At 38.2% G+C, this 12,513-nt stretch overlaps 1 protein-coding gene across 1 annotated transcript in view; it reads left to right on the plus strand.

Annotated features, from left to right (window-relative positions):
* ZC3H12B (zinc finger CCCH-type containing 12B) overlaps positions 1-12,513 on the plus strand; it is a 166,294-nt gene that overhangs the window by 57,773 nt on the left and 96,008 nt on the right. The window contains exon 2 of the mRNA XM_036439905.2: positions 7,594-7,760. The gene's annotated coding sequence lies outside the window, so the exon portion shown is untranslated. The remainder of the gene's footprint in view (positions 1-7,593; positions 7,761-12,513) is intronic.

A 12,513-nucleotide genomic window follows, 5' to 3' on the forward strand; every position in this document is an offset into this window, starting at 1 on the left:
GCTACTACTTCCAGTACTATGTCGAACAGGAGTGGTGAGAGTGGGCATTCTTGTTTTGTTCCTGTTCTTAATGGAAATGGTTTTAATTTTTTCCCATTGAGTATGATGTTAGCTGTAGGTTTGTCAAATATGGCTTTTATGATGTTGAGGTATGATACTTCTTTTCCCACCTTGCTGAGAGTTTTTATCAAGAAAGGATGTTGGATTTTGTCAAATGATTTTTCCTTGTCAATTAATATGACTATGTGATTTTTATCTCTCAATTTGTTTGAGATGTATTACATTTATTAATTTGTGGATGTACCATCCTTGCATCCCCAGGATGAATCCTACTTGGTCATGGTGTATGATCTTTCTTATGTACTAGACCCAATTTGCTAGAATTTTGTTGAGGATTTTGGCACCTATGTTCATGAGGGATATTGGCATGTAATTCTCTTTCATTGTGTTGTCTTTAAATGGTTTTGGTATTAGGGTGATGTTGTTTTCATTGAATTAGCTTGGAAGTGTTCCTTCATCTTGAATTTTTTGCGATAGTCTGAGAAGGATAGGTTTTAGTTCTTCCTTGAATGTTTGGTAAAACTCCCCTATGAAGCCGTCTAACCCCGGGCTTTTGTTTCCTGGAAGCTTTGTGATGACTGCTTCAATTTCTTCCATAATTATTGGCCAATTGAGATTTTTAAAATCTTTCTGATTGAGTTTTGGAAGGTTATTTTTTTCAGGAATATGTACATTTCTTCCAAGTTGTCTAGTTTGTTAGAATAGAGTTGGTCATAGTATTTTTTAACAATCCTTTGTATTTCAGTGGGGTCTGTTGTTATTTCGCCTTTCACTTCTGATTTTATTTGGGTCCTCTCTCTTTGCTTTTTGGTGAGCCTGGCTAGAGGTTCATCAATCTTGTTTATCCTTTCAAAGAACCAGCTCTTGGTTTCATTGATCTTTGGTATTGTTTTTGTTTTTGTTTTTGGTCTCTAATGTCATTCATTTCTGCTTTGATCTTTATTATTTCTTTCCTTCTACTCACCCTGGGCTTTTCTTGTTGCTCTCTTACTAATTCTTTGAGATGTAGAGTTTTATAATTTACTACCTTTTTTTCTTTTTCTTTCTTTTTTTTCTTCTTTTTTTTTTTTAACATAGGCCTGTAGAGCTATAAACTTCCCTCTCAGGACTGCTTTCATTGTGTCCCATAGATTTTGGATTGTTGAGGTGTAATGTCATTAGTTTCCAGGATGTTTTCAATTTCTTTCTTTTTTTAATGTTGTTAGTAATCCAATCACTGTTTAATAGCATGCTATTCAGCTTCCAAGTGTTTGAATTTTTTTGGTTGTTTTTATTGTAGTTTACTTCTAATATTATGCTATTGTGGTCTGAGAAAATGCTTGATATGATTTCAGTCTTCTTGAATTTGGGAAGACTTTGCTTGTGACTCAATATGTGGTCTATTTTTTAAAATGTCCCATGTGCGCTTGAAAAGAACATATATTCCGTGGCTTTGGGGTAAAATGTTCTGATGATGTCAATGAAGTCCATCTGATCTAGTGAGTCATTTAGGATGGCTCCTTCTTTACTGATTTTTTTGTGTAGATAATTTATCCAGTAATGTCAGTGGTATATTTAAGTCCCATACTATGATTGTATTGTTGTTGCTCTCTACCTTTATATCTTCCAGGAGTTTTTCTCTCTTTTTTTTTAATGTATTTGGGTGCTCCTGCATTGAGTGCATAATATGTTTATCAGGGTTATATCTTTTTGTTGTATCAATCCCTTTAGTATTATGAAGTGGCCTTTCTTATCTCTTGTTATGGCCTTCACTTTGAGGTTTATTTTGCCAGATATAAGTATTGCTTTTTTAAAAAAAAATTTCCATTTGCCTGAAAGATATTGTTCCATCCCTTCACTTTCAGTCTGTGTGAGTCCCTCGTTCTGAGGTGGGTCACTTGTAGATAGCATATATATGGGTCATGTTATTTTTATCCATTCACTCACTTGATGTCTTTTGATTGGAGCATTTAGTCTGTTTAAGGTTAAAGTTATTATTGAAAGGTACTTGCCTGTAGCTATTTTTATTTTTTGTGCCGTGTTCTTTCTCACCTTTTTATTTCTTCTTTTTACACTAGTCCCTTTAGCAGTCAGTCTTGCTTGCACTCGTGCATGCGCGCCTCCAGACCCCTGCCTGCCTGTGGCTTCCTCTCCAAGTCTCTGTGTGCCTTTCTCTCTACCTGAAAGTCCAGTACCTCGCCCCCCCCCCCGATATGAGCCTGGGTCCATGGGATTTAGCTTAGAACTAGGGTTTAGTGCAGTCAGTTGGGGGCTTCCTTCCCTCTCCCACCAGAGTACTCCAGCCAGGCACACAGCCACCCTTCCTCTCCGAGTGCACATCTCCATACCTCAGTCCTTTGCAGCTCCTCTGATTCTCCATGTGCTTTTCTCTTTCTTTCTAGTGGTAGAATTTCCACTCAGCCATCTTTCCTGTGGTTCTGAGTGATGTCCCTTCAGTCTTTTAGTTGTAGTTTTAAAAATGTTTTGCAAGGCAGCAGTTTAGGTGTTTACCTTTGCCGTCATCTTGGTTTCTCTTCTCATAGTGGGGAACTTTAATACTCCATTGACATCATTGGATAAATTCTCTAGAGAAATAAATCAAGAAAGAAACAGCAGTCTTAAATTACTCACTGGATCTGATGGACTTAACTGACATCTTCAGAATATTTCACTCCAAAGCTACAAAATGTACATTCTTCTCAAGTCCACATGGGACATTTTCAAAGATAGACACATATTGGGACAGAGACAAACTCTCTTAAAATTCAAGAATATTGAAATCATATCAAGCATCTTCTCAGATAACAATAGCATAATATTAGAAATAAACAACAAAAACAATAAAAAATTCAAACACTTGGAGGATATATAGCATGTTATTAAATTATGATTAAGTTGCCAAAGAGATCAACAAAGAAATAAAAAACATCCTGGAGACAATAACAATGGAAACAACACAGTCCAAAATCTATGGTCACAGTGAAAGCACTCCTGCCAGGGAATTTCATAGCTCTACAGGCCTAAAAAAAAATAAAAATAAAAGTAAAACTGGTAATAAATTATCTAACTCTACAAGTTAAATAACTAGAAAGAGAGCAACAAGAAAAGCTCAGAGTGAGCAGAAGGAAGGAATAATAAAGATAAAAACAGAAATAAATGACATAGAGACCAAAAACAAAACAAAACAAAAGATCAATAAAACCAAGAGCTGGTTCTTTAAAAGGATAAACAATATTGATGAACCTCTAGCTAGGATCACCAGAAGCAAAGAGAGGGCCCAAATAAACAAACTCAGAAATTAAAGAGGTGAAATAATAATAGACTCCACAGAAATACTAAGAAATGTAAAAAAAAAAAAATACTATGAACAACTCTATTCCAACAAACTGGACAACCTAGAAGAAATGGAAATATTCAATCTTCCAAAACTCCATCTGGAAGAATAAAAAATCTGAATAGGCAAATAACTATGGTGGAAATTGAAGCAGTAATAAAAATTTTAAAAATCTAGAAAAAAAAAAAAAAAAAAGAAGAAGAAGAAGAAGCCCTCGGCTGGACCACTTCACAAAGGAGTTTTAACATTCAAAAAAGAATTAAAAACCTACACTCCACAGACTTTTCCAAAAAATTCAAGAAAGGCCGAAACTGGTTTGGCTCAGTGAATAGAGTGTCGGCCTGCGGACTGAAGGGTCCCAGGTTTGATTTCGGTCAAGGGCATGTATCTTGGTTGCGGGCACATCCCCAGTAGAGGTGTGCAGGAGGCAGCTGATTGATGTTTCTCTCTCATTGATGTTTCTAACTCTCTGTCTCTCTCCCTTCCTCTCTGAAGAAAAAAAAATTTCAAGAAGGCACACTTCCAAACTCTATGAAGCCAGCATTACCCTAGTCCCAAAACCAGATAAAGACACTACAAAGAAAGAGAATTACAGGCCAATATCTCTGATTAACATAGGTGCTAAAATCCTCAGCAAAAATTCTAGCAAATTAAATCCAACGTTACATTAGAAAGATCCTACATCATGACCAAGTGGGATATATTTTGAGGATGCAAGACTGGTTCAATATCCACAAATCAATAAACCTTATACTTCACATAAACAAGTTGAGATCAAAATTAACATAATCATATCAATTGATGCAGAAAAAGCATTTGACAAAATCCAATAACATTTCTTGATTAAAAACTCTCAGCAAATTTGGAATAGATGGATCATACCTTAACACAATAAAAGCCTTATATGACAAACCTACAACAAACATCATACTCAATAGGTTAAAAACTAAAACTATTCCCTCTGACAACAAGAATAAGACAGGCATGTCCACTTTCACCACTCCTGTTTGAAATAGAACGGGTAGCATAGCATAGCGATCAGACAAGAAGAAGAAATAAAAGGCATCCAAATTGGAAAAGAAGTAAAACTGTCATTATTTGCAGATGACATATTGTATATAGTAAACCCTAAAGCCTCTATCAAAAAACCACTAGACAATAAATGAATTGGGTAATGTAGAAGGATACAAATACCCAGAAATCTATGGCATTTTTATATACCAATAGTGAACTCACAGAAAGAAAAACTTAAAAAAAATCCCATTTACCACTGCAACAAAAAAAATTAAGATATCTAGGAATAAATTTAACTAAGGAGGTAAAAGACCCATACTCGAAAAACTATAAGACATTGAGAAAAAGAGATAGAGGAAGTCATAAACAAATGGAAGAATATACCATGTTCATTGATTAGTAGAATCAACATCATTCAAATGTCAAAACTACCCAAAACAATCTATAGATTCAATGCACTCCCCATTAAAATAACAGTGGCATATTTCACAGACCTAGAACAAACTTTTCAAAAATTCATATGGAATTTAAAAACACCCTGAATAGCAGCAGCAATCTTGAGAAAGAAGAACAAAGTTGGAGGGATCACAATACTGGATATTAAGCAATTTTACAAAGCCACTGTCCTCAAAATTCCCTGGTACTGGCACAGGAACAGACATATAGACCAATGGAACAGAACAGAGAACCCAGAAATTAAACTAAGCCATTATGCTCAACTAGTATTTGACAGAGGAGGCAAGAGCATACAATGGAGTCAAGACAGTCTCTTCAAAAAGTGGTGTTGGGAAATCTGGACAGACACGTGCAAAAAAAATAATGAAACTATACCACCACCTTATACCATACACAAAATCATTTCAAAATGTATGAAGTACTTAAATGTAAGACAGAAAATCATTTAAAAAAATCTTAGAAGAATCCATAGGCAGCAATATAGCAGACATATGGCATAGCAATATCTTTAACAATACACCTCCTAAGGCAATGGATACTAAAGAGAAAATAAACATTTGGTACTACATAAACATAAACAGCTTCTGTATAGCAAAAGAAACGATCAACAAAACAACAAGAGAGCCAACTGCATGGGAGAATATATTTGCCAGTGTTATCTCCAATAAGGGTTTCATCTCCAAAATTTGTAGGGAACTCATACAACTTAATAAAAGGGAGATAAACAACCCAACCAAAAAATGGGTAAAGGGCCTAAATAGACACTTTTTGAAAGAAGACATACAGAAGGCCAAGAAACATATGAAAACATGCTCAAAGTCACTAATTATCCATGGGATGCAAATCCAAACAACAATGAGGTACCATCTCACGCTGTCAGAATGGCTATCATCAACAAATCAACAAATGACAAGTGCTGGAGAGGATGTGGGGGAAAAGGGAATACTCCTGCACTGCTGCTGGGAATGCAGACTGGTGCAGCTACTGTGGAAAACAGTATGGTGTTTCCTCAAACAATTAAAAATGGAACTTCCACCCTGACCCGATTGGTTCAGTGTATAGAGCATCAGCCTGGGGATTGAAGGGTCCAAGGTTCAATTCAGGTCAAGGGCATTACTTTGGTTGTGGGCACATCCCCAGTAGGAGGTTTGCAGGAGGCAGCTGATCGTTGTTTCTCTCTCATCAATGTTTCTAACTCTCTATCCCTTTCCCTTCTTTTCTGTAAAAAAAAAAAAAAATATATATATATATATATATATATATATATATATATATATATTTGATTTTTTTTAATAAAAATGAAACTTCCATTTGACCCAGTAATCCCACATCCAGGAATATATATCAAGAAAACAAAAACACCAATCAGAAAGGATATATGCACCTCTGTGTTCATAGCAACACAATTTACAATAGCTAAGATTTGGAAACAGCCTAAGTGCCCATCAGTAGATGAGTGTATTAAAAAAAGTGATACATCTACACAATGGAATACTATGCTGTGGTAAAAGAAGAAGGAACTCTTACCATTTGCAACAGCATGGATGGACCTGGAGAGTATTATGCTAAGCAAAATAAGCCCGTCAGAGAAAGGTAAATACCACAAGATCTCACTCATTTGTGGAATGTAATAACAAACATAAGCTGATGAACAAAAATAGATTCAGAGACATAGAAACAGCAAACAGACCATCCAACCTCAGTGGAAAGGTGGTAGCTGGGGGGGAGGGGGAGAGTAAGAGATCAACCAAAGGACTTGTAACATCCATATATGCCTAACCCATGGACACAGACAGTTGGGGGGGGGAGGGGATAAGGGCATGTACTGGGGATAGGAGCAGCCAGAGAGAGGTCAATGGGCTTGAAATGATACTTATTTAATATTTTAAACAATAAAGAATTAAAAAAAAAAAACTCCACAAAACTTTGTTAGGCCATATTTTACTCCTGGACCATGATTGAATGATCTAACTCTTTGATGGCAAACATGTTTTGAACCATTTCAAAATAGAAAACAGTAATTGGTTATCAGTTAATGATTTAGCATTTTAAAATTTCCTAAAAGATCATTCATTAATTTATCTTGGAGTAATTTAGAAGGAAATGGCTAAAATGTTCAAAGCTATTCTTATCTAAGTGTTCTCCTTTCTGTCAACTTTGTAAACTGCATGTGTGACTTTTTAGTTAATTGGACCATGAAGGAACCAAAGGATAGAAAATTATCTTGCAGATGAAATTTAATACACTTCAAGTTATTAGGAGATTAATATTTATTCTGAATTGTGGTCTTTGAAGTCTATATATTATTTTGTCTTGCATAGAAAATTAACAATAAGGAATAGTCATAACTAATCTCTAAATTTTACTTAGGATCTATCTGGAAACATCCTGCTACTCAATGAAAATCTAGATAAAATAGTTCTTAAATTCGCTGTTCATGTGTGTTTTTCTTTTTTCCCCCAAAAAATGTGTATATGTGCTTGTGCACATATGAATGTGTACATAATTCAACTACTGTTCTTTTAGACTGAATCATTTATATAGTTACAACATAAGTTCTCTTAGGCCTGTGGAAGATGCTGAGTTTCGGTATATAGATTTGCAAAATTATTGAAATGAACTATTAACCTTTGGGATCCAAATATCTTGCTGCCCTGACTACAGTACTGAAGTTTAAATGGGTAAAAGTTATTTCAGAGGAAGATTTGCCTTTGGCTCATGCAACTCTGTTGTAATTTCCCTTTCTCAAGATTCTGGATTCTTGGACATTTCTGCCTCAACAACAGAGAATAAAATCCATGATGTGATGGATAAGCTACAGAAGAAAGAAATACAGATGTGGACCACAGGCCTTCAAAAAATATTGAGTTTGCTGAGGAGCTGTGCCAGAAGTTGGAAATATCTAAGTTGTTAAGAAGTGAGTACTTTGGTAGTTATTTTTTAAATATATGTTTTTATTGACTTTAGAGAGAGGGATAGTGTGAGAGAAACACCGATTGGCTGTCTCACACATATCCCAACCAGGAATTGAACTGCAACCTAGGTATGTGCCCAGATTAGGACTCCAACTGGCAACCTTTCAGTGCACAGGAGATCACTCAATTGAGCCACACTGGCCAGGACCTGGTGGTAATTGGTGTTAAGGAGTCTGTGTGTGGATCAGAGAATCAGAGAGCCTTCAGTGAGAAGACTATCATTATCTTTGTAATATAAAAAGCTGAGGCTACTTTTATAAGAAAATTAAGCTCTCAGAAAAATTGAGCTGTCAAAGCAATTGTGAAAATATGGAGTACACAGCTAATATTACCTTATTTTTTCTTTTACTTTATTGTTGAGAGTACTACAGATGTTCCCCATTTCCCCCCATTGCCCTATTCCACCTGTTTCTGCCCCACCAGGCCTTCACCACCCTGTTTTCTGTATACATGGGTTATGCATATATGCATGTAAGTTCTTTGGTTAATCTCCCCCTTCTCCCCCCCGCGCACGCATGCGTGCGCACACACACACATACACACACACACACACACACACACACACACCCCTTCTTTCTGCGATCCACCAGCCTATACCATGTTTCCATGCCTCTGGACCTATTTTGTTCATCAGCTTATTTTTTTCATTAGATTCCACATATGAGAGAGATCAAGTGATACATGTCTTTCCCTGACTGGCTTATTTCACTTAGCATAATACTTTCCAGGTCTGTCCAATGCTTCATCAAAAAGTTAGACATCCTTCTTTTTTATACCTCCTCCTTTTTTATAACTACACTAAAGGCCTACTGCATCAATTCCTGCATAGTGGGATCTTGCCAAGTTGAGCCAGTGGGGGACCAGCTAGCCCCACCCCCTATCAGAGTAGAGGGGGCAATTGGGGGTGGGGCCATCTGGGGGAAGGGTCATGGGCAGTTGGCCAGCCAACCTTACACCCAATGGGAGGGTGCCAATTGGTGACTGGACAAGCAGGGAGAGGGGTTTTGGAAGGTTGGGGAGGGGGCTATATTTTCTAATTTTTAATGCAAAAATAATAATGTAAACATTAAAAGAGTTTTATTTTGGCCCTCTTAAGTTGATATCACTTCTATTGATAGTTAAATCTTTCCATTTCTGTAAGTACTTGCCAGCAAAGGCTTCCTATTTATTGTATATCAGCAGGAATATTAATGGGGGTTGGGAACTGTGAGTTTCTACCCTTGTAGGTATGATTTCCCATATTAATTTTATTTTTGGATCTGCAGAGCCTGAATAAAATTTCTAGGACTATTATGTAGTGGATTGAGGTGTGCTGGTTATGAGTTGAGGTCCATAGGAATGTCACCTCCTAAGTCATCTCAACCATTTTAAGGTAACCACCCTTTATGTGTGTGGCCTTGAATAAGTCAATTTTTAAATTATAGTTGAGTTGGAATTCTCTATGGGGCCCTTGGGTGTCATGAGGGATACCCCCTGACACCTCCCGAAAGATTCTTAGTAAGGTAAGAATACCCAAAAATCAAGCTGGAGGGAGGAAATGTCTCTTATCTTTGGAAATGAAAGAGTTCAGGCTCTTATTAATTCAGCAAAAACATTTTTTTCAGACTCTCAGAAAGCAATTCCAGTTGAAAAACCAACATTAAAAACCAGCCAGCTATTTTTTTCTCTCTTGTCCTATGATCTTAACCTTAATCTTTACCCTGGGTTCTCTCAACTCTTAACCTTTACCTTCACCTTAAGGATTAAAAAACAAAACAAAACACAGCTCAAGTAAAATCTCCGGGACACAACAAAAGCAGTCCTGATAATGAAGTTCATAGCACTATAGGCCTACCTCAAACAAACAAGAAAAAATAATAATAAACTGTTTGACAAACATGCTCCCAGGACCAAACTGGAATTACAACTAAAATACAAAAACAAAAACAAAAACACCCTGAATAGTCAACTGTAGACTAGCTGGAGAGAACTATGATAATCAAGGACAGAAAGTGGAGACAACACAGTGACTGGCAGGAATGGTGGAGGTGTGAAAGGGCTGGCTGGTTCCCACAGAGATATCTGGCCAGTTCTGGAGAGATATCTTAGCTGTGGTGGGCTGCCAGTGAAAACTCTTCAGTCTAATCCCCAAGCTAAGCCCCCCAGCAGAGAGCACTAGAACTGAGAAATATGCCCACATAACATCTGGCTGTGAAGAACAGCAGGGTTGCTGTCTGCCGGGGAGAGACACCTGGAGATGCAGGCTTCCTCTTAAAGGGCCAACACAATATTTAGAATGCAGCCACTCAACATGGATTCTGGTAGAGGTAGGGCAGAGTGGACTGGAGCTGTATAAATATAAGCCAGGGTTGGGTACTCTAGGGTTAGAGCTCGGGAAGTAGGCACCCCAGTTTCCTGTGCTGAGTCATTCCCTCATAATGTGGAGGTCATCTTTCTCAGGCAAACTTTTGCTATCCAGGTGATTTTTTACTGGGGTGGGGCGAGGAGGGGAGACAGTTGACCCACACTATTGGAAAATTCCTTGCCCTATCCTGTAGAGCACATGTGTCAAACACAAGGCCCGCGGGCCAAATCCGTCCCACCAGGCCTTGCAATGTGGCCCGCACCGCACTGTCATCACTGCACTCCACTGCGTTTCCATCACAATGACAGTTTATGACTGTTCAATAAACCATTCGGCCCGCGATTTAGGCTGGATTTTAGATTTTGGCCCCTTCTCTGATTGAGTTCGACACCCCTACTGTAGAGTTTCTGAGGCCCATGCATTAAGAGATTGGGAATAACAATTAGCCTCCAGGCAGAAGCAATTGCCCCATCCTGTTAGAAAACCTCTCACTCCACCTGTGGATGATTGCCTGGAGGCTACTCCAGACTGAATCCAATCATTCTGCACACAGAGGCTGGAGGCTTTGAGTCTTTGTGTAATCTAGTTAGGCAGAAGCAACAGTTTATAGTTGCTATAGACACTATAGACACCATCATAGACTGCTTAGCGAGGCAAAAGTCAGCGGGACCCTAAGTGCCTGCAGGTGACATCTGCAGTACCAGTTCTGTAAGGGAAGGGAGTACAGCTCAGAACAGGGACAATCAAGGTGAGAGACTAAAGGCAGACCCAGTCACTGGGCTAAGGTATCCCCAACCACTGAACTACTGGGGAATTCAACCTCTCAAATCTCAATTAGATTGCCCAGGCCCAGAAAGGGACAGTGACCCATATTCACATGCACTAGGTAAGGTCACAGGATGCCCAGAACAGACACAACAAAGGACTTGATTCAGCGACATCAGAGAAAAAAAAAAGAAAAGAAAAAAAAATAGTGGACCAAAGCACCTGAATAACAGTGGCACAACATTGGGATTGAACTTCACTGGCAGCAAGTCAGTGGGGAGATTCCTCCCCCAAATTGGATATCAACAATCAAATCCCAATTACAGCAGAAGAGCTCAGGGGTCATTTCTAGAACTCTCAGCTCAGTATAACAAATAGACTATACCGCCGAAACCGGTTTGGCTCAATGGATAGAGCGTCAGCTTGGGGACCGAGGGGACCCGGGTCCTATTCCGATCAAGGGCATGTACCTTGGTTGCGGGCATATCCCCAGTGGGGGGTGTGCAAGAGGCAGCTGATCAATGACTCTCTCTCATCGATGTTTCTAGCTCTCTATCTCTCTCCCTTCCTCTCTGTACAAAAACAATAAAATTTATTAAAAACAAAACAAAACAAAAACAAATAGACTATACCACTGAACCCCTCAAGACACTTTCTACATAAGGCCATTCCACAAAAACTGAGAGGCATAGGAGTTCTATCTAATACATAGAAGCAAATATAAAGAAGGAAACAATACTCAAATGAGAGAAAGAAATGAATCTCCATAAAAAAGAACTAAATGAGATGGATGCAAGCAACCTTTCAAACATAGAATTCAAAGTGATGGCTATAAATATGCTTAAGGATCCTAGTGAAAATTACAACAGCATGAAAAGGGAAATAGAGACCATGAAAAGAACCAGACAGATATGAAGAATGATATATCTGACATCAAGTAGATACTGGAAGGTATTAAACATAGATTGGATAAAGCAGATGATCAAATCAGTGATTTGGAAGACAAGATAGAAATAAATATCCAATTAGAGCATCAAAAAGAAAAAAGCATTAAAAAAAAAAAAAAGGAAGATAGCTTAAGAGAGCTCTGGGACAACATGAAATGTAATAACATCCACATTACAGGAAAACCAGAAGGGGATGAGGATGATCAAGGAACAGAGAACCTATTTAAAGAAATAATGATGGCCAAAACTGGTTTGGCTCAGTGGATAGAGCATCGGTCTGTGGACTGAAAGGTCCCAGGTTTGATTCCGGTCAAAGGCATGTATGTTGGTTGTAGGCACAACCCCTGTAGGGGGTGTGCAAGAGGTAGCTGGTTGATGTTTTCTCTCATCGATGTTTCTGGCTCTATCCTCTTCCTTCCTCTCTGTAAAAAAATCAATAAAATATATTTATTTAAAAAAAATGAAAAGAAAAGAAATAATGACGGAACCCTAGCCAGTTTGTCTCAGTGAGTAGAGCATCAATCTGTGGACTGAAGGATCCTGGCTTTAATTCTGGTCATCAGCACATGTCTGGGTTGTGATCTGGGTCCCCAGTAGGGGGCCTGCAGGAGGCAGCCGATCAATGGTTCACTCTCATCA

The sequence above is a fragment of the Pipistrellus kuhlii genome, unplaced genomic scaffold (genome assembly GCF_014108245.1).
Source record: "Pipistrellus kuhlii isolate mPipKuh1 unplaced genomic scaffold, mPipKuh1.p scaffold_m20_p_16, whole genome shotgun sequence".
Lineage (NCBI taxonomy): Eukaryota > Metazoa > Chordata > Mammalia > Chiroptera > Vespertilionidae > Pipistrellus > Pipistrellus kuhlii.